The following is a 22,244-nucleotide window of genomic DNA, read 5'->3' on the forward strand; positions in this document are numbered from 1 at the left end:
AGGTCTAAGGGCATTCACAAAAAGCCTTTACCAATTTTATTTCTATCAATAGCACATAGTACATATCACGAATTGCATAGCATCGTAATTACATACATTATTACTATCACTAATAGTATAATAATATATGGCTATAACATTAAAAAAAATTTTTGCCAGAATGTCAGACCCCCAAAATATGTCTCATTGCTTTTATTTTCTATCTAATGAGGCTGCACATCTTTTCAAGTTTATTGGCATCTGTATTTCTCCTTTTTCAAACTCTTTTTGTCTAGTTGATTTTAGGAGCTCTTTATATTACTGAGTATTATTAGTCCATTATGTCATAGTAAGATTGAGAACTTGTTATACATTATTTGCTTCCCTTTCTTCTAGATGGCTCCAAACCCAGATTTATAAGGGTCTCTTTTGACAAATTTTTCTATTTAAATATCTATCAGACTATTAACTAAAAAGTTAACAGAACTGCAAATCACAGAATAATAGATCTAAAATCACAAGAGAGCAATTGGAAATAACATCCAATGACAATGTGAAATATTAATTGGAGAGTATTTTCATTTTCTTTAATGCTTTAACTTACTAACTTCTTCCAAGGACAAGCTAGAAGAACTGAAGGATAAACATAAACCCTGGATTTTTCTTTTGACACTTTTACTTCAGCTTTTATTTTAGAGCTATTTGTTGTTGCCATATGTGTTAAGGACTAACATGAAGTTAAAAAAAAAGTCTTCCAGCCATTAAAGATTTAGGGGGGAAAGCATTAATACATTTGTATGTGTGTGTGCAAGTTCATCTTGGTTCCTCTTACAGAAGCAAATATTTGATTTGGGATATATCTTTGTAAGAAGCTGTTATCTCCTAAGTTTCTTCTTTAAAATAAATTATGCTTTTTTAAAAGAAAGTATTTTACAAATACCTAGGGATAACAAAAATTCCCAAAATATAATAAAATGTCAACATAGGTTTCAAGATTATAAAAGTAATTTTCAAATGGGTTGAAATGGGTTTTTTGTAACACACTGCAAAATAGTAAATATTTTAAAAGTACTTTTAACATAAAATGCTTGGGAGAATCAGTCATGAATTTTTAAAGCAAATAATCCTAGATAATTGCTAAATTATGCTAGATTAACCCACAATAGTTCTCACATTAATTTGGAATGGAACTACCATTACATGACTTTTACCTAAAATAGCCTTACTTGTTTACTTCTTGCTTTACCAACAGCTAGCAAATTTCCTTATCATATACGTAGGTAAATGTAACAGAAGGAGGAAAAAATTTTAAAAGAATACAACAGGACTATGAATGATGTGGTCATGAGATCTGAATAAAAGACAAAACCCTGAAGATGATTAAAAATGAAGGGCCAGGGGCTTCCCTGGTGGCGCAGTGGTTGAGAATCTGCCTGCTAATGCAGGGGACACGGGTTCGAGCCCTGGTCTGGGAAGATCCCACATGCCATGGAGTGGCTGGGCCCGTGAGCCACAATTACCGAGCCTGTGCATCCGGAGCCTGTGCTCCGCAACAAAAGAGGCCGCGATAGTGAGAGGCCCGCGCACTGCGATGAAGACTGGCCCCCGCTTGCAACTAGAGAAAGCCCTCGCACAGAAACGAAGACCCAACACAGCCCAAAATAAATAAATTAATTAATTAATTAAAAAAAAAAAAGAAGGGCCAGTGAGCAAAATGGTAAATAAATCTCTTAAGTCTATGAGACAAAAGAGTTAAAATAGCCAAGAAAGTCTCTAAAAAATATTTAAAATAGGTAAAGACCAAGGAAAAGATAATTCCCAAAAGAGGTGCTACAGCTAATTAACAAACATTTAAAAAGGTCACCCTAAGTAAATCAAATAAATGCAAATTAAAATGTAAACTTTGGGGACTTCCCTGGTGGTCCAGTCCAGTGGTTAAGAGTCCATGCTCCCCATGCAAGGGGCCCACGTTCGATCCCTGGTCAGGGAACTAAGATCCCATACCGCAACTAAGCCCACGAGCCACAACTACTATGCCCATGTACTCCAGAGCCTGCGTGCCGCAACTAGAGAAGCCTGCTCGCCATAACAAAGAGTCTGTGCGCCGCAGTGAAGACCCAGAGCAGCCAAAAATGAATAAATTTTTTTAAAAATTCACTTCTAAAAAAAAATGTAAACTTTCACCTAAAAGAAAAACACCAAAAAAGTACCATGAAAATTCAGTCATACATTGCTAGTCCTACAGTTAACATCTACAACCCTTCAGGGATTTGGCAATATGTATCAAGAACTATAAAAACGTTCTTATTAATGATGTGTGTTATCTGTGGTTTGCTTTAAAATACTCTCACAGAGGAGGGGAAAGTAGAAGGAGGGAAAGGGACAAATCTTCCTTATAGAATTCCAATTAATATTAGTAGATTTATCACCCTCTAGGAGGTGAAGCTTAACCCTCGCTCACCCTTGAACGTGGACTAGACTTAGTGACCCACTTCTAAAGAACAGAATTCAGAAGAAGGTAACTTTATAGTAGAGAAACCTAGCAAACCTTATCTTAACCAAAAGATCAAGGTAAACATCATGTTGATATGTCATGTTGATATCACATACCCTTTGACATGATGTGATGAGAAGGGCATTTCACCTCTGTGGTATTCTTCCCCAAAACCATAATACCAAATCTCATTATGAGAAAAATCAAACCCAAATTGAGGGGAATTCTACAAAATATCTAACCAAATACTCCTCAAAACTGTCAAGGACATTAAAAAAACAAAACAACAACAAAAAAAAAAACAAGGAAAGCCTACAAAACAGAGGAGACAAAGCAGACTACCACTACTTCCAGGTGACCCTAGGAAAGTCCTTATAAATGATAAAAAGAAATAGATTAGGACTTCCCTGGTGGTCCAGTGGTTAAGAGTCTGCGCTTCCAATGCAGGGGGCACCAGTTTGAGGAACTAAGATCCCACATGCAGCACAGCACGCCAAAAAAAAAAAAAAAAAAAAAAAAAAAATCAGCACTGACATTTTACTTAAGTTAGTAATACTGGGTAATGCACTATTTTTGTTTTTTTGTTTTAGCCATGCCGCATGGGATACAGGATCATAGTTCCCCGACCAGGGATCGAACCTGCGCCCTCTGCAGTGGAAGAGTGGAGTCTTAACCACTGGACCGCCAAGTCCTGGGTAACGTACTACTAATTCCACAAACATTCATTGTTCTCCAGAAACTTTAGGGGATTGCCCTCAAAGAAATTCTACCAAGAAATTTATAAATTAATTTTGATTAGAGGCAGAGTACTGTATATTAGGCATTTGTTTTTCCATGCAAGCATTCAAAACAATAAAATGTCAGCTTATCCTCTACACATCTCAGATCCAATCCTCCCTTAAAAGAAAAAAAAAAAATCAAAAAAAGAAGAACAATCAGTTCTAAGAACCCAGAAATACTACAGCTTGATTTTTCCTTTATTTTTCTCAAGGTTGAATTATAAAAATATGTACCCTTATTTAACCTCCCTACTTTTGCCAACCTCTCATTTCCTCTTGTCTTCAATAAGGGTTAGTTCCCTGCTCCAGCTTCCAAGAGCAATATAACTAAGAAATTCATATCCTTCATAAGAAATGAGTCAGAACCTAGTATGCTCAACGTGAAATTCTTGTAGTTATGGGAAAAAAAGTATGTAAAATTACTATGTGTCTAGAATTTAAACCTAGGGAAGAAGTATTCTACATTAAATCGATTATATTTGGTTCTGTTAAGGTTATCAGATGTTTTTTCTTCTTGTTTTCCTAATTTTCTATATTTTACTTTTTAAATCAAATCACATATTTACATATGGGTACATAAATTTGTACGTATATGTAAACATTTACATACACATGTAAACAAAAGATTCTATCCAAAATAAATACTAAAGGTTGATGCCGAACTTCCTTGCATTAATAACTCACAGATAAATTTTCTTCTATGGATGCTTGCGAACGGTTTAAAACCATAAGAATTTAGGGGGAAAAAAAGAATTTAGTATTAAAAAATAATTATATAACTAGTTGCCTCTCGACGAGAGCCTAAGCATTCAGGGGACAGAAGTAGTAAAGAAACTTTTCACTGTATACTGCTTTGTATCTTCTGAATTACTCAAAAACTATTAACTTTTAAAAAGAATAACCTTAGAGTAAGCGTCTTGTTCTTCCCGTACCAGAACCATTAGCTCTAGAGACAAATAATTACATTTCAATTTTTCTCTTGAACTGAACATGCTAAATTATTTTAACCCTCTATCTGACCTTCCATCATCACTGAACTTATTGGTTAGAATTAATATATACAAAAAGGTATTCTAAACTCTGTAAGTGAATGTGTTACAAAATAAACCAAATCCCATTATCAGTGAGAAATGACCAAGCATATAAACAGACCATACAATGGATACTTCTAAAGTCAACCTTTGCCCTAAATCTGGGTAATCATTCTTTGTAAAATCAGTTTTCAATGTTTTACCTTTCCCTTCCTCTACTCATTCTCTGGTGGAAGCTTTAACAATTAAGAGAATCAAAATACTGAAACAACAGAGTATATATCACAAACTACTAATGTTGGTATAATGTTTTGGTAATGTTTGGTAAATTGAGTTTAAAAGCAAATGGGAATTTTTTTTGGGGGGGAATTCATTTTTAAATTCATTTTAAAAATACACATGAAACAAGGAAAATAAAAGAAAACAGATGAAGATGAGACTAGTTTTCTTTCAGGTTTTTTCCCAAGGCACATTCAGAATCAAAGACATCTGGATACATACTATAGCTGGAAGGCAGAAAAAAGAGGGTGGAGGGAGGAGAGAGATAAGAGATAATATTACAACCCAGTAAATAGGAAATCAATTCTTTTTTCTAGAATTTTCTGAACATACCAACCATATATATATTTATATATCAAAACTTGAATTACAAATAAATGAGGATGGGATCAACATTTTAATAAATGGTCCCTAGGAAAGTCTGCTAGCAATTAAGAAGGAAAAAACACCCAACAGTGATTCCAGAAGACAATTTAGGTGAATATTTATTTGGCCTCTAGTGGAAGAATTTCCTAAAGATACACACAATGAAAAATATCAACAAACTTACAACATAAAAATGTGTGCATAAAAAAATTCTCAAATACAATTAAAAGAGCCAAAGAATTAAAAAAAAAACACATTCCATTAATACAAGCAAAGACATCTTAATAACATGGAGCATATACAAACAGATTCTTAAAGTGAAGACTGCATTTGAGATCACAAGCTATAACTTTTACGGCAATACGAATCCAGAAGTCAAAAAATGTTCATGTCCTGTGAATAACTCCACTTCTAAGGTTCTTTCATTTAAAAAAAATCTGAGGGACTTCCCTGGCAGTCCAGTGGTTAAGACTCACACTTTCACTGCAGCGGGTGTGGGTTCGATCCCTGGTCAGGGAACTAAGATCCCGCATGCCACGCAGCACGACCAAAAAAATAAAAAAAATTTAAAAATCTGAAATACAAAGATTTATGTACTAACATGGTTATCATAGCTTTATCATAGTGAAAAATTGGGACAATCTAAATTTCTGGCTAAAAGGAAATATTTAAATTATGACACATACTGTGAAGTATTATGCAGTCAAATGTTTCATTTTCTTTCATAATGACATGGGGAAATAAACACGACACAAAAGTATATTAAATAGAATATAAAAATAAGCAAAGCACATGCACGTATTTAAAAAGCACAGGGTCTTTCCTGGTGGCGCAGTGGTTGAGAGTCCGCCTGCCGATGCAGGGGACACGGGTTCGTGCCCCGGTCCGGGAAGATCCTACACGCCGTGGAGCGGCTAGGCCCGTGAGCCATGGCCCCTGAGCCTGCGCGTCCGGAGCCTGTGCTCGCAACGGGAGAGGCCATAACAGTGAGAGGCCCGCGTACCGCAAAAAAAACCACAAAAAAAAAAACACACTCAAAAAAGTTGAAAGAAAACATACCAAAACTATCACTGGGTATCTCTGGGTGACAGGATTTTAGTTTTCATTTTGTATATTTTATCTTTCAATATCATATAATGATATTAACTCTTGTAAATCAGGAAAAATGTTGGATGCAGCAAAACTGAGAAAAACTCAGATTTTTCAATAAATAAGTGGTAAAAAATAAATAAAACTCTTAAGAGATGGCAGGGATATGCTTACAGTTGAAGAAATTTAAGAGATTAACAATCAAATGCCATATAGAGACCTTGTCTGAACCCTGATTCAAACTAACCTAGCAAAAGGACAATTGTGAAACAACCAGGAACTTTGAACACTGACTGGATTAAATGTTATTTAGGAATTACTAATTTTTTTTTAACATTACAAAGTCAACTGACACATCTGAAAAGAGTCATTATCTCTGAGAGATCTCACTATGTATTTCCAGTTAAAAGAGATTTTATGCCTGGAATCCAGTTGAAAATAATCGTCCAAAGGGGGAGGTATGGATGAAATAAAACAGCCATAAGCTGAATAACTGTTGAAGCCAGTTGATGGGTACATACGGATGCATGATACTATTCTACCTTTTAGTACCAAAAATTTCAAACATACCTAAGTTTTTTAGAAATACATTTTTATAGACAAACAAAACAAAAACTCTTCTTTCTCCCCACGCAAACATAGGGCTCTTCTTGAGAAAGTAGGGATAACCAAACCTAACTCAAGGTCAGAGAATGAAAACTATCTTTCTACCGTAATTTTAAGAAGGTGATTTATGATAAAATCACTCTTCCAAATAGCCAAATCTTTACAGTGATCAAGAACAGTATCAAAACTCTTCCCATTTAAAAATTAAAAACAGGGACTTCCCTGGTGATGCAGTGGTTAGGACTTCGCCTTCCAGTGCAGCGGGCGGTGCGGGTTCGATCCCTGGTTGGGGAGCTACAATCCCACATGCCTCACGGGCAAAAAACCAAAACATAAAACAGAAGCAATACTGTAACAAAATTTAATAAAGACTTTAAAAATGGCCCACATCAAAAACAAAAATCTTAAAAAATAATAAAAACCCAGAGCAAGGGCAAAATACAGAGTAATAATTTAGAATGCATGCAATTTGTTTTTATAAGACAGAAAATAGAAATGCTGGTCAGTGAAATGGGGAACTCAGAAGAAGCATTCTATGCATTTTTATCTAAAAAGCGTCAATGCTATTGATTAAAGCTCCAAAGTTATAAAACCAAGAAAGTGAAACATATGTGCGAGAAACTGCTGGAACTGCCCCCCAGACATTCAGGGAGACTACACTTGAGTTTGCTGTCTATTTTTAATCTTATTCCCAATTATATCAAAGGGGTAATTACCTCTAAAAAATATTTTTTTCTATAAATAGCTTTCTGATACCAAGTTTTTACCCAGAAAACTGATTAACCAAATGAGCAGAGCTATCCCAAAACTCTGGCTACCTTGCATATTAAACAAAATATTTGCCTATCAATTTCAGTAATACTATCATTACTGTACTATGTACTAATATGCTATAATTAGTTGTTGGGATTACTTTTATCAACTGACTCAACATCTCAATGCAATAAGGTGTTCAAATTCACTCGTATACAATACTTTTTTGTAACATATTCATTTGCTTTATTCTTTCTATCAGAAATGGATCTCAATCAAACATAGCCATACCTAATAATAGTTTATATTTGCCTGTAGCTTTCTAACTACTTTCATATCTTAACAACAGCCCTTCCGACAAAGTCAAAGCAGGAAAATTATCCTTTTTAAAACGAGGAAAATAGGTTCAGATAAGCTAGCAATTTGACCATGATCACACATCCATCCAGTATGAGCCAGATTTTGGACAGGAAGTCACAATGTAAATTCCTGACCAAGACTCATTCCACATCTGTCAGATATGACCAATCATGCTAGGTATATTTGTTTCACTCTTATAAACACAACTTTAGAGCAGTACAGAAATGAGATAACCATCAACCAACTTCCTAATACTTCTTACTAGTGACATACTTTTCTCTTAAACTACATTTGCATCTCTGATTCACTGATGGGAAGAGCGCAAGGAAAGGATGCAGACTCAAGTTCAAATCAGTCAACTGTTATTTGTTAAAAAACGGTAAAGCTATGCCTGGGAAGTTAAAGTCATTTTTAAAAATTAAATGTTGAAATAAACCCTATTATGTACCTTAAATACCATAATTCTTTATGCTTAGGAGTTAAGACTTACTGAATTCTATCATGACAAATTTTTATTTATTTTTTTTAATTTAAATTTTTTTTTTTAGCTGCTTTGGGTCTTTGTTGCTGCACACAGGCTTTCTCTAGCTGCAGCAAAAAGGGGCTACTCTTCATTGCAGTGCATGGGCTTCTCATTGTGGTGGTTTCTCTTGCTGTGGAGCACAGGCTCTAGGCACATGGGCTTCAGTAGTTGCGGTGCGTGGGCTCAGAAGTTGTGGCTTGTGGGCTCTAGAGCGCAGGCTCAGTAGTTGTGGCACATGGGCTTAGTTGCTCCGTGGCATGTGGGATCTTTCCGGACCAGGGCTCGAACCCGTGTCCCCTGCATTGGCAGGCGGATTCTTAACCACTGCACCACCAGGGAAGTCCCTATCATGACAAATTTTTAAAATTCACATTAATAGCCAAGCAATTACAGTAACAAATTCCTTATAATACTCCCAAATTGATCCAATAGGGTGACCCTATATTGTTTGTAAACAAAGAATGTTGCCTACCATTCCAGTTCTATAATGATCAAAACATTAGCCACAACCATTGCTGACCTATAAGTACACACTGAAAGAATTTAGGATGAAGCATTCTGCGTTTTGGATTTATGGGCCCCTAGATAGTCAAAAATGCATATCTAAGGAAGAATTCCAATGACCCCAGATTCTTGCATCTTCTCATGCACAGAAAAGCACTAAAATTGAGATATCTGATCCTTGCGACTAGCAGTAACCTTTCACTTGACTGCATAAACACACACACACACCAGCTCCTCCCTCACCTCGTTGGAACGGTTCCTCAGAGCTGCCTGAGAGGCTGTCTCCCATGCTACAGTCCTCAGTAAGACACTGAATAAACTCATCTCACAGCTCTTACGTTGTACATTTTTTTCAAATCAACAGGCCCATCTAGAATTAGCTATTTACAAGAGAAAACTACAATAAAAACCACCTCTGAAAATCTTACCATAAAACATTTTTACAGGATAACAAAAAACTTATAGATACTCTTTCTGGGGGCATACTATTCCAAAGGAAGAGACTAGAGCACGCTAGAAAGAATGACAACAAAATGTTCATTTTTCATAGAATGGGAATGGGAATGTATAGAAGAAACAAGGTCAGTATGACCAGGAGGCCTGTGCAAGATATCACTGTATAGATAAGGTACAGATTAGAGGATGCTAAGTCTTTATTTATATTCAACAAACCAAAACTTGACAAGTGTTACTCTTAAAACTCTGGGGATGCACCCGTTCTCATCCACTCATTTAAAGAGGAAAGAACTCGGGGCTTCCCTGGTGGCGCAGTGGTTGAGAGTCCGCCTGCCAATGCAGGGGACACGGCTTCGTGCTCCGGTCCGGGAAGATCCCACATGCCGCGGAGCAGCTAGGCCCGTGAGCCATGGCCCCTAAGCCTGCGCGTCCGGAGCCTGTGCTCCACAACGGGAGAGGCCACAGCAGTGAGAGGTCCGTGTACCGCAAATAAATAAATAAATAAATAAAATAAAAAAGAGGAAAAAACTGAGGCCCAGAGAGTGTCAGTGACTTACCCAAAGTCATGCAGTAGAGGTGGGCTTCAAACCCATGTCTTCTCTCATTTCTCCTTTCCTGAAAAGGATATATCTAACAAGTCCCCAGGGGACTAGGTAACTAGCAGAAGAGTTCAGAGGAGGATACAGAAGAAATAAAAGGCATGCTCCACCTCCAAGAGCTTGCTATCAAGTTAATTATTAATTATAATTCATTCATATAATAATATAATCACATACCAGTATATAATTAATGGCCAAAATAAATATCACAGACAAATGACTTCTGTGATAATCTCTCTGGAGAAAGATCAAAAGGAGAACTACTTAACCAACTTAACTTCTATCCCATGTTTATTAAAAGCTGAACCCTTCAAGATTATTTAGAATTTCCTTACCTCCTTAATTCCTTGATGTCTCTGCAGAAGAGGACTCTTAAAGGTCTACCCCAGGGCTGCCACCACTTTTCTGGAAATTCCCCATTAATGTGACCCTATTTTCCTACACCTTAGACATTACCTTTACTTTCCTCTGCGACCCTTTTTTCCCTTACCTGTATTTGATTGTATTCTAGGAATCACCTTAGGCAACACTTGCTAAAAACAGCATGGGATAGCAGAAAGAATATATCTCAGATAAATGACTTAAGTTACAGCACTACTGAGAAATTGATAAATTAGCCTCTCTGTGACTTCAGATTATCTATAAAAAACAAGAGTGATAATTGAAACTATTCATTTTAAAGGGCTGTTCATCAAGTGAGAATTTGTAAGAGTGCTTTATAAACTGTAAAATGCTCTGAGCCAGTAACTCTTAAGCCCTTAGATTTGAAATGTATCTTCAACCTTCAGCCCAAGTTCTCTGTATACTGCTTTGGGGTGTTTGTATTCTCCTGGGGCTCAGCTATCACTCTTCTGCATAAAAGTGAAAAGGGAAGAAAGAAGTCTTCTGTTCTGAACCTTGGTCCCTCACCTACAAATTTCCTGTCCTTCCCTAGCTGTTCTTTGCTCTTAAACAATCTCATAGATTCTCTCAAGATCCAGGGGTAAAATTTATTATAAATGGTCAAACAAAGGAAAACTTTCCAACTGAATCATTTTTGTTTATACTCAATATCTTAACCCAAAGTTTCATCTTCTAAAAGTATTTTCTGAAATTTCTACTCGAGTACTACTTAGTCATATTCTGAATAAAAATTTTTAAACTCAGGAAAAAAGGCTGTGTTTCATAAGAAACAGAAAAATTCAACAGATATAAAAATTCCATATTCTGTGACCCCAAGTCATAGTGGATATAAATTACTTACAAATGTTAAAAAAAAACAGCTTTCAATAGCTGTATTACAAAATACTAGTATGTTCTGAAATTCTGAGGTATATCACAAGTGATGTTACAAATCTGTGAATGATTTACACCATTCAAATAAGCTAGAGCAGAATCAAGACTTTTCCTCACTATCACTCCCATTCACTTCCTTGCCTATATGATTTTTGGAAGCAGAAAGGAGTTATGGCTACTGCTCTCCCAACTCAGGTAACTCACAGCTTCTCTCACCCATGCTACAGCCTAGATGACATATCTGCACGTAGATGCACATCAATGCCATTCATGATGACAGGAAAAACGCTTAGAACCTCTGTGATAAAGAAAGCAATGTTATTTAAAAAAATGAAACTTGAGTAAGCACCACAGAAAAAAAAGTCTTCTAAATTTCAAGCAAGTCAGTTTCTTCTATATTACCTTTGCCCAGAGTACAAAGCAACAAAATACATACTATAGGAAAAAATTACTGTTTTTTAAAAGTATAAGTTAAAACAAAGACAGTAACCAGAACACTGTCCTCTAAGTCTTCATTTACGAAGAAGATGCTTACTATATCCCTAACTTGATTTGAAGCATCTTTATTAGCTGTTAAAATTTGAAAGTGCTGCACCTGTAATACTTGTCAATGAGTGCAGTCGAGCAAAACCCAGCTTTATTCTGTATTTTTACAAAACTGAGACTCACATCTGTTCTTTAACCTAAATTTAAAAAAGGAAATGAAAATTCAATATGAAAATAATAAGAAGGTAACTTTCTTCAAAACAAAAGCAATGAAGTTTAAAATGTTATAAACAAAATATAAGCCCTACTACACACCTAAAAATTGGTTTTAGTATAGAAAAATATACACTTTTCCAAGGAGTTAAACATTTTTTTTTAATTTTGAAAGCAATCACATTTAATTTTAAAATTCAAATACAGAAAGTTGAAAAAAAAAGCAAAAGTAAAAGGTACTCTCTTCTCACAGGCAACCTCTATTAAAAACTCTCATGTAAATTTTCTCGGATTACAAGTATATGTATGCTATATATACTTGCTGAACTATGATTGAATCACATTTCAAGTCATTTAAATGTCATAATTATGACTTTTTTTTTTTTTTTTTTGCGGTACGCGGGCCTCTCACTGTTGTGGCCTCTCCCGCTGCGGAGCACAGGCTCCGCACGCGCAGGCTCAGCGGCCATGGCTCACAGGCCCAGCCACTCCGCGGCATGTGGGGTCTTCCCGGACCGGGGCACGAACCCGCGTCCCCTGCATCGGCAGGCGGACTCTCAACCGCTGCGCCACCAGGGAAGCCCAATTATGACCTTTTAAATAATTAGACTGGTTGGTTGACTATTTAAAGCCATGGTTCACCACAAAATTATTTATAATGGTGAAAACTGGAAACTACATTCATGTCCAACATAAAATGAAAACTTCGAGTAAACCAGTTTATTCAAAATATCTTATAAAATGCAGCCAGTTAAAATCAAGTTTAGAAATTTTCTAAGGCCACAGTAAAGAGCTCACTATGTTAACCCCCTCCACAACGCCCGAAAAAGAATACAAGCTTATGTGAGTATTACATCTCATTTGTACCAAAGATGAATTTTAAAAGACTGGAAGGAAATACATGTACAGAGATGACTTCTGAATGACAGGATTATAGCTTTTGTTGTTGGCTTTATATATTACTATCCTTTGCAGCTTTTCAGTAACAAGCATGTCTTGTGTTTAAAAAAAAAAAGAAAGAGGGACTACTAGAAATGCATATCCAATTTAGGCTTAAATAGAACAAAACAATTCATGATCGCAGTTCTATTAGCATATTCTGACAGCCAGAACAAGTAGGTTTACTTGTTGTAACTTCCATGATTGTGTAAGACAAAAAGACTGGTCAACACTGTTGTAATATAAAGTATATGAATTTTGGGTCAAAGAAAATTGGGTTTGAATCCCAACAGTCCCAGTGGCTTTTCCTTGGGCAACTTACCTAACCAGAGCCTGTTTCCTCCAGTGTAAATTAGGCGTAACAATATCTGACTTGGAAGGCCGATGTGTAAGCTAAACATAAAGTATGTAAAGAAAGTAAAGAGGCTGGCATATATACTCCATGAATAGTAAATGCCATTGTTATTGATATTCAGACAGGTAATATTTTTTAAATTTCAGACTCAAATAATTTTCAGCCCTCTTTTAAAATGCCTTTTAAGTGCCCAAGCTTTTCTTTACCTACGTTAGGATCTACTGACATATGCCCAACCATTTCAGATGATTAGCACTTTTTGTATGGGCCAAAATATGAATATGCACATAAACACACACCAAAAGAATACCTTTACTCACAAGCCTGTAGTAATATTTGTCTAAGAAGTTTTACAATCTTAAAAAAATCCTAATATAAGCCACAATGTAACAGTCGGGAGTCTTTAACTTCAAAATCTTTACAACTCGTATACTAATATATCACTATTACTTATCAATTTAGACAATTCAGTGTCTTTTATTGAAGTTTTTGTTCTAAGTCTTATTACATTATATGGGAAAAGATTATTACAAATACTGTACTTCCTTTTAGCATTGTACTGCTTTTTATAGATGCAGGTAGAGTTGTGATTTTTCTTCATTTATTTATTCCATCAGCAAGCCTACTGATTGCTTAATTGGTTCTCCCTGACCTCATGGGCCTCCCAATAGAATAGGCCAGAGAGCCACAGACAATTTACTGATAATATGGAAGGTGAAGTGATGGGAGCCACAAAGGGCTCTTTACAGAATCCTGAGGTGGATTAGGATAGAGCTCTGCTAAAGGTCATGTATGACCTGAGCTTCGACAGATAAACATAGTTAGTCAGGCTTCAAGACTAGGAAGAGAGTAAAGACAACTGGTATTTCTCTGGATTAACTGCTCCAAATTAATGCATCAATCAATTTTTTTTTTTACTCATTTGGAAAGAGGTCTTGCAGTGAGAAATCTATTCACTTTACGATGATCCAATGGCTGTCCAAATATTAAAACACCCAAATCAATTTAAAAAATGTAGGAAGAATTCAAATGACTATACCAGCAGGTAAAAAGTGATAGATGGATTTCTGGGGTGTGGAATGCAAGGTAATGCATAGGAAGGAGAAAATAATCCAAATTTACTTTAAACCTGGTAGGCTCTGAAAATTCAATACAACAAAGCAAGAAGACCTTTGCAGAATGTTTCTTGAGGTCATCTACCAGCTATGCAACCTCAGGCAAAAAGACCAACAGAACAATGGACTTCATTAAGGACACGACTGGAAACAGGACAAAAAACATTACTTTGGCCTTAACAAAAACATGGCCTATCAAAACCAAAGTACTGTGTACAGTTCTAAACACTGTAGTTCAGAGGCAGTAGGGTACAGTGATTAAGAAAACAGACATGGGATCAAATCCAACTTTCTGCTACTTACTATGTCTCAGTTCTTTCATTTGTAAAGTGGGAGCTAGAATGCCTACATCTGAATTGCTCCACAGTTAAATGAAAAACATGCTTAGAGTTTTTAGCATAGTACCTGACACAAAGTGTTCCCCAAAATGACAGCTATCATTACTACTATAGAGCAAGAAGAAATCTCCCAGAGAAAAGCCATTAAAATATTAACACATTCTCAAACTTTGACAAGCATTCAAATCACCTAAAGGGCTTGTTGAAAATTCAGATACCTGGGACCAATTCCTCCCAGGGATTAGTTCCATAGGTCTAAAGTAGAATGTGACTGTTCTCTGGCCCGAACATCAGGAACTACTGAAGTTGGAGAATCAAGGTACAGCCCTACAAAAAGAAGCTGAAAATAAGGGGTTTTCCATAGAAAGAACTGGTTTAAAATAGACAGTACGTTCAAGAGTGATGCAGGTGTGTTCAGGTTTATTCATTCAACCAACATGCGTTGAGCACCTACTTTGCAGTGAAAAGGACAGACAAGGTCCCCATCTTCCCAGAGTTTAACTTCTAGTATAGGAGACAGAATACAAAAAATAATGAAATTCCAGACAGTGATGGAATAAAGAAGAGAGAACGGTGAGATAATTGTGGGGGCAATCTCCATGAAGGAGAAGCTGAACTGAGACCTGAATAACACGATGGAATCAGCCATGGGAAGATCTGGGAAAAGATCTAATCCACACAGTACGGCAAATGCAAATGCCCTGAGGCAAGAACAAGCCTGGCAAGTTCCTAGGACAATGCTAGTGCCACGTGACCAGGCTCCTGGGTACTAATCTAGGCATTCGGATACAAGATAAGAGAGGAAGGCAGTGCCAAAACATGTACTGCCTGGCAAACCTTGGTAGAGTTTGGATTTCATTCCGAACGTGATGAGAGGCTTTTCAACAGAGGCGTGACACAATCTGATTTACATTTTAAAGGATCCCTTAGGCTGTGGCAAGGGGAAAGCCAAAGTGGAAGCAGGGAGACCAGGAGGTTGCTGCAGTATGCCAGGTGAGAGATGGTTAGCTGGCAAAGGTGGTAGCAGTAGGGATGGGAAGAAGTGGACAAATCCAGAATATATATTGAACACTATAATTTAAGGCAAATTTAGCTAAGTTTATGACTAACAGACCCCAATACGTTATTAGCATGTTTAGGATACTTTGTAGTATGTACTTATCCTTTGAAATTGAGGTGAAGGGGAAACTTTCTTCTCTTTTGGCACCACTGATAAAGCACTGGACTAAATGGGCATACATCGAAGACTCAATGTTAATAAAGAATATTAAGTGTGTAAAGTAAAGCAAAATCTTTTAGGATCTTACTCCCAGAAGCCTGGACAGCAGGTCAGTATATGGAGTATATAGCAGCTATGGAATAGAACTAAACCTTTACCTGAATCAGATCACTAAATGAACAAAAACTTTTTAAACTTCCATATTGTCATCTCAGGCTATTCTGTGCCTGCTCTTTCAAGAGTTAAACAAGCAAAGCCTTGTCACACAGTGCATATTAATTTCATAAATCTTACAATATCATCATAAGAGATTTGAAAGGAAATCTTTTAGAAGCACGATTTTAATCATTATGGTGTGGCAAACATACAGTGAATATTCCCTAAAAGTTAAGGTATACAAGTCCCTATCTGCAAAAATTTAAACTTTGTTACTCAAAAATGAAGTACTACTATGTGGAAAAGCAGGTTACAGAAAAGCATATGCAGTATGATACCATTTTTGTATAAAATACATAAATGCAAAAAAGTCTGGAAGGATATAAAACCACTACTGACATTCTGGTGATCTCTGGATGGCAAGAATATTGATGACTTATTTTCTTCTTTTTTTTTTGCTTATCTGCTTTAATCAACATTTTCTCCAATTATCACAAATTATTTCATATAAACAAAAATATTCAGTTATAGGTTAGCATTAAAGGTAAAAAAAAAGAACTTCAAGAAAACATAATTTCGTTTGTGTGTAAATCAGCAGGATTCCAACTGTGGTGTTAAGAAAAAAAGATCCCAGTTGCACACAAGGAAGGAAGAAATTTGTTAGGAAGAGGTCCATGTTATGCCACACAAGGACATACCCTTCAAGGGAGTAGTCTAAATTCCTAAGACCTGGATTTGATAAGTGACAATCAATTTAGCACATAGCTCTGTTTTTCTTTCCTGCCGTTTGCTAAAGAAACACCTCAATTAATGAGTTCTCTGGGGAAAAATATTCTTTTTTAAAACTAAGTTAGGACAAAAGGGAGGTTTGGTCTTCCGGTCTCGTTCCTGCGGTGGAAAAGTGCGGAGAGCGGCAGGGCTGGAAGCAAGCTACACTAGAGGAATCTGCGTGGCCGGTCATCTAAAGTGGAAGGGAACACAAGCCTTCTGCAAGCTCCACAGATTGGGCAGCGAGAACGCCTCCTAAGGGTCTCGAGACTACGTCTGAAAGGTCTTACGCCAAGTTATTCTACGTACAGCTGCCAGTGGTTTCTAACAATAACACAAAAACTGGAAGATCTCTTTAAACACAGGTATTACGTGCAGGAAGCTCATCCGACTTTTTGCAAAGCCAAGACATTCTCTTAAGGCCACATCTTCGATTTTGCAAACTAGGACAACTGAAAACATCCTATTGATTCTCTACGGCTAACAAACATCATCTTGGCTAAAAAACACACAGAAACAGCCACTTTGGAAAACTGGCTTTAAATGGCAACATAAGACTTCAGGTACTCTGGTAACCAGTTTATCGCACTTCATCTGTTCCAATAAAGGGTGCTACCTCTTTACTGTCGGCTCTGGTTCCACTTACTGAACAAATAGAAAAATGGAATCCTTCAAATTCACAACACAGTAAGGGCTAAAAGCTCCCGCTTTCTGGACTGCAGCTCTCTAGTCTCATTAATCACAACAAAGGAGGTATCCTACTGACTTCATCAAACCCGGCAAAGGCTGAGTAACAGAGGTAAATTATATAGTGTGAATTTCAAGGTTTGTGGGGTTTTCCTTCCAGCTACGACTCTCTCTCTTCTTTTTACTCCATTATACGCCTCCACCCGAGTTTACTGCTTGCCCTAAAAATGAAACCATCCCTGGCTACCGTCCACTTCCCTGCCAAGTCCCGACTCTGGTTTCCTGCAGAGAAAGCCAAATTTCAGGCTCTCCGCCTCGCTCTTCGCCGGGGGACGCGGGCTCGGCAGCAGCGGGCTTCTCCAGGTGCAGAGTCGCCAGCCCAGCCGGGGACGCACCGAGCCCGAGAAGCAGCCCCGCTCTGCCACAGCTGCCGCAGTCCCCCAGAGCCTGAGTAGCCACCAGGAAAAACCGGGGTGAGGGAAAGGTGGGCCGGCAAACGGCGGTGGGAGAAGGGGCAGACACTCACCCGCCCAGACAACAACCGATAGGGCGGGGAAGATGGGGGCCGGGACCAAGCCTCGGCAGAAAGACCGCCTGAAGCTTCCGGAACACAGCAGCTGCTCCGGTCGTCCCTGCCGCCGCCGCTCCTGGCCGCTGCTTCCTCCCCTCCTCTGTTTTGATTCGACTGACCACGTCACTCTTAGCCACAAGACCCGGATCTGCCGGCTTCCGCGGGCGGCGGCGCAACAGATTGCAGCATCCCGAAGCCCCCAGCAGCCGGCCTGCCGAGCATGCGCGCGCCCTGCGCCTGCCCAGTAGGTCCGGGTAGGCGGGGCGGGCGCGAGCGTCACGCGGTTCGTGCGGGCGTGGAGCGCGGGGGTTGTAGTTCCGGGTGGGAGAGGTGGAGCCGAGCGTTCCGATGTGGAGAGGGAAGGCCACGTGTCTGTTGAAGTGGCCAGTGTGTCCTCTGTGTCGTCTGTCGTGGACAACGTCCTCTGCAGTGTGTCTCCCTTTGCCTAAGCTGATGGCTTTCCTCGGCCGGAGTCTTTAGAATAGCGGGGGTATTGGTAGACGTGGGCGCAAGTTGATGTCTTCTGAGACATGTAGATTGTTTTCGATCACTCAGGCCCAGGTGAAAATTGGGGATCAGGATTTAGTCTTATATGTACAACAGTACGTCAAACGTGGCAGTTATTCCCCTGTACCCTCCCTAACAGTGCATCCAGAAAGCTGACTAAAAATCAGTTCAAGACGAGTATTAAAGGCTGATCCAGAGATAGTGGGGAACTGGGAGGCAGTCAGCTTAAACCTTTGTTGCTTTGACCTTAGGGATTGAAATAAGGATAATACTTGTGGTGTAAGAACCTCATTTCTTTGTAAACTAAGTTGGTGCTTCCTACTCTCTCATTCTAACCTTCTTAGTTTCCCTGCTAAACAACTGGGGCCCAAGAGATTTCCCAATTTGGGAAAACTTAAGGGCTACTCTGTTGTTTTCTTGGGTCCATGAATTGACAGACTTTAAAGAGGGACTAGTGGTAAAATGAAAGTGTGAGTTCCAAACAAAGATTTCACGAAGGTGCCTATTTGCCTATCCTGCAGGAGAGGTGAAGGTTAGCTGTAAGAAACTGTCTTCCTTACTCTGAGTTGACCTTTTCATCTAACCTGGCCTTCTACCTCAGTATTTGGTTAATCACCTGAACTAGCTGAATCACCTTCAGCAAATTAGTATCATCTGCTAGAGCTTTTTTTAAAATTTTAATAGTACACTTTATTTAACCTAATTATCCAAAATATTGGTTTCAACATATAATCAATATAAAAATTATTAATGACATACTAATGTTTACCTCATACTAAATCTTCAAAATCGGGTGTGTATTTTACACTTAGGGCAAGGCTCAATTCAGACTTTCAATATTGCAAGTGTAGGGTGTGGCTAGTGGCCACCGTATGAGACAGAACAGCTCTAGAGCATATGTGGTAACAGGCATCCGGGAGGAGACCTGGGACTAAGCTGGAGGCAAGACCCGAGGACAATCTTTTGGGGATGTCTGGCTGCTTATTTTGCCAAGTCTCCTTGTGCCCTGAGTTCTTGTAGAATAACCTACGTGGGAATAATTGCTGTGCCTTTAAAATAAAATATTCATAAAATGCCACATGGACTTAGAAAATCCTGTTCTAGATAAAGGTAGGTAAACAAAGAGAAGAGCTTTTTAATTAAAGCAGGTAAAATTTTCTAGAAAATGAAAATTTCTGGTAAGACTCAAAAGTGTTTCCTAGTTAATTAACAGATTACAAGTAGATAGAAGTCCAGCTACTTGGCTGTTACTCTGCACTCTTGAACTCTGTTTACTCAAATTTCAGAGTTTGAAGTGGAATCTAGTGCCCTAATGAAGTTCATAGGCTGACCTTGTAATAGAGGGTCTTTAATCTGTGGAACATTAATTGTGGAACAGAAAGTCTCAAATACTTGGGTGCACCCATGCGCACATATGTGTTTGAAAACACAGCTGTGTTTAAAAGAACAGTATGCTGCAAAATTGGACTGGTACACAATATTGCAAAATTATCAGTATTTGCTTTATAAAGTAAATTACAGGAAAATCAAGATGTTAGGATCTTTGGTAGCTAGCTTCCAAGAAAACCCCCAGTGATTCTCCACTCTGGAAATATATACTCCTCCAGCCCTTTGAATGAAGGCTACTCTGACCTGTAGAATACAGCTGAAGGTGTGTGACTTCTGAGGCTAGGTCATAAGGGCACTGATTGCAGCTTTCCACCTCATTCTCTTGGATTGCTTGCTCTGGAGGAAGCTAGGCTCCACGAAACTCCACTCAAGCAGACCTGTGTATGAAGAGGCCCATGTGGAGAGGAACAAAAGCCTCCACCAACAGCTTCACCACTTTACCCCCATGTGAGTGAACTACCTTGATTGGGCTCATCCTGCAACCCCAAACAAGCATTCAATGACTCCTTGCCCCACATCTGCTTGAAATCTCATGAGAGATAGAAAGGCCCAGCTCTGACACGCAGACAGTGATACAGAATCATATGTGGGTTTTTGCCCTGATCTAAGTTCAACCTTTCAAAACTTTAAACAATGGAAGAATGAAAAAGTATGTGTGTAATTCTCTATATAAAGTAATTTAGAAAATAACGTAGAATTCCGACCATAGTACCTGGAACATAGTAGATAGTGAATATTTGTTGGATGGACACATAAAATTAAAAGACAGAAACCAACTGGGAAATATTTGGAATAAATATTGATAGATAAAGGAGTAATTTAATGTATGAAGGACTCATACAAATCAATAAGAAAGATATTAATGCCTCTAATACAGGTATGAGTAAAGAGTATGAGTCGATGGTTTACACACAAAAAGGAGATACTAATGACTAATAGATATTTGAAAATCTTCAATCTCAGTAGTAATCAAAAATGCAAATTAAGATTTCCTTTTTTAACTACTACTTTAGGGAGTTTTTTTTTAGCAGAGAGGGAGATTTTTTTTTTCTCTTCTTTTTTGCGGTACGCGGGCCTCTCACTGTTGTGGCCTCTCCCGTTGCGGAGCACAGGCTCCGGACGCGCAGGCTCAGCGGCCATGGCTCACGGGCCCAGCCGCTCCGCGGCGTGTGGGATCTTCCCGGACTGGGGCACGAACCCGTGTCCCCTGCATCGTCAGGTGGACTCCCAACCACTGCGCCACCAGGGAAGCCTGAGAGGGAGATATTTTTAAAGAGGAGTATCTAATATTGGTACTGTTAAAACTGCTGTAGAAATGTAAGTTGGCAAGTAATCAGTTTGGCAATATATACCAAGTTCCATAAAAGTATCACATCTGTTGACCGATTTTCATTACTAGGAACTTAATGAAATAATTTAAAAGAGTAACATTGTAGAGATATGAATTACATTTATATGATGGGAGAAAAATAGGGAAATAACCTACGTAAACAATGGTAATGGAAAGGCTAAATGTTGCATTGTATGTTAGGATCTAAAAAACTCGAGAACAGAAATAATTTTAAGTGACTATAAGGAAGTTAATCACATTTTATGATGGAGGGAAAAAAATCTAGAAATAATCTAAATATACAATGGATGGAATGGATGAATATGTTAAACTATGTTTTAGGCATTAACAAACTTGAAGGTATCTTCCCTTTCTGAACCAGACCCTACTTTGATTCTTGCTAGAAGAAGAAGAAAGTGTTTATAATATAAATATATGTTTTATATATTCATAAAAGCATTCTGGAAGATATTCTTATAACTATTGGCATTGGTTACTCTGGGGATGGGGTGAGAGGCTTCCTTATGATTTTTTTACCCTTTGTATGATTTGAATTTTTTCATATCATTGCATTATTTTTACAATTCAAAATATCATTAATAATTTTTTTAACTTAAAAAAATTGTGGTTCTATTAGTCTGCTCAGGCTGCCATAACAGAATGGCACAGACTGGATGTCTCAAACAACAGCTATTTAGGGGCTTCCCTGGTGGTGCAGTGGTTAAGAATCTGCCTGCCAATGCAGGGGACACAGGTTCAAGCCCTGGTCCAGGAAGATCCCACATGCTGCAGAGCAACTAAGCCTGTGCGCCACAGCTACTGAGCCTGAGCTCTAGAACCCACGAGCCATAACTACTGAGCCCATGTGCCACAACTACTGAAGTACGTGCGCCTAGAGCCTGTGCTCCACAACAAAAGAAGCCACCGCAATGAGAAGCCCGCGCACTGCAACGAAGAATAGCCCCTGCTTGCCGCAACTAGAGAAAGCCTGCACACAGCAACAAAGACCAAACACAGCCAAAAAAAAAAAAAATAAGTAAATTTATTTTTTAAAAAAAAACAGATATTTATTTTCTTG

At 38.2% G+C, this 22,244-nt stretch overlaps 2 protein-coding genes across 3 annotated transcripts in view; one reads left to right on the plus strand and one right to left on the minus strand.

Annotated features, from left to right (window-relative positions):
* Positions 1 to 18,141, minus strand: part of SMIM14 (small integral membrane protein 14) — a 71,510-nt gene extending 53,369 nt beyond the window's left edge. For both annotated transcript variants that reach the window (XM_079920240.1, XM_079920239.1), the window contains exon 1: positions 17,896 to 18,141. The gene's annotated coding sequence lies outside the window, so the exon portion shown is untranslated. The remainder of the gene's footprint in view (positions 1 to 17,895) is intronic.
* LOC307185216 (SCAN domain-containing protein 3-like) overlaps positions 1 to 22,244 on the plus strand; it is a 546,171-nt gene that overhangs the window by 255,922 nt on the left and 268,005 nt on the right. The gene's annotated exons all lie outside the window — the stretch shown is intronic.

Source organism: Stenella coeruleoalba (assembly GCF_951394435.1).
Source record: "Stenella coeruleoalba genome assembly, chromosome: 4".
In the NCBI taxonomy this organism is placed as follows: Eukaryota; Metazoa; Chordata; class Mammalia; order Artiodactyla; family Delphinidae; genus Stenella; species Stenella coeruleoalba.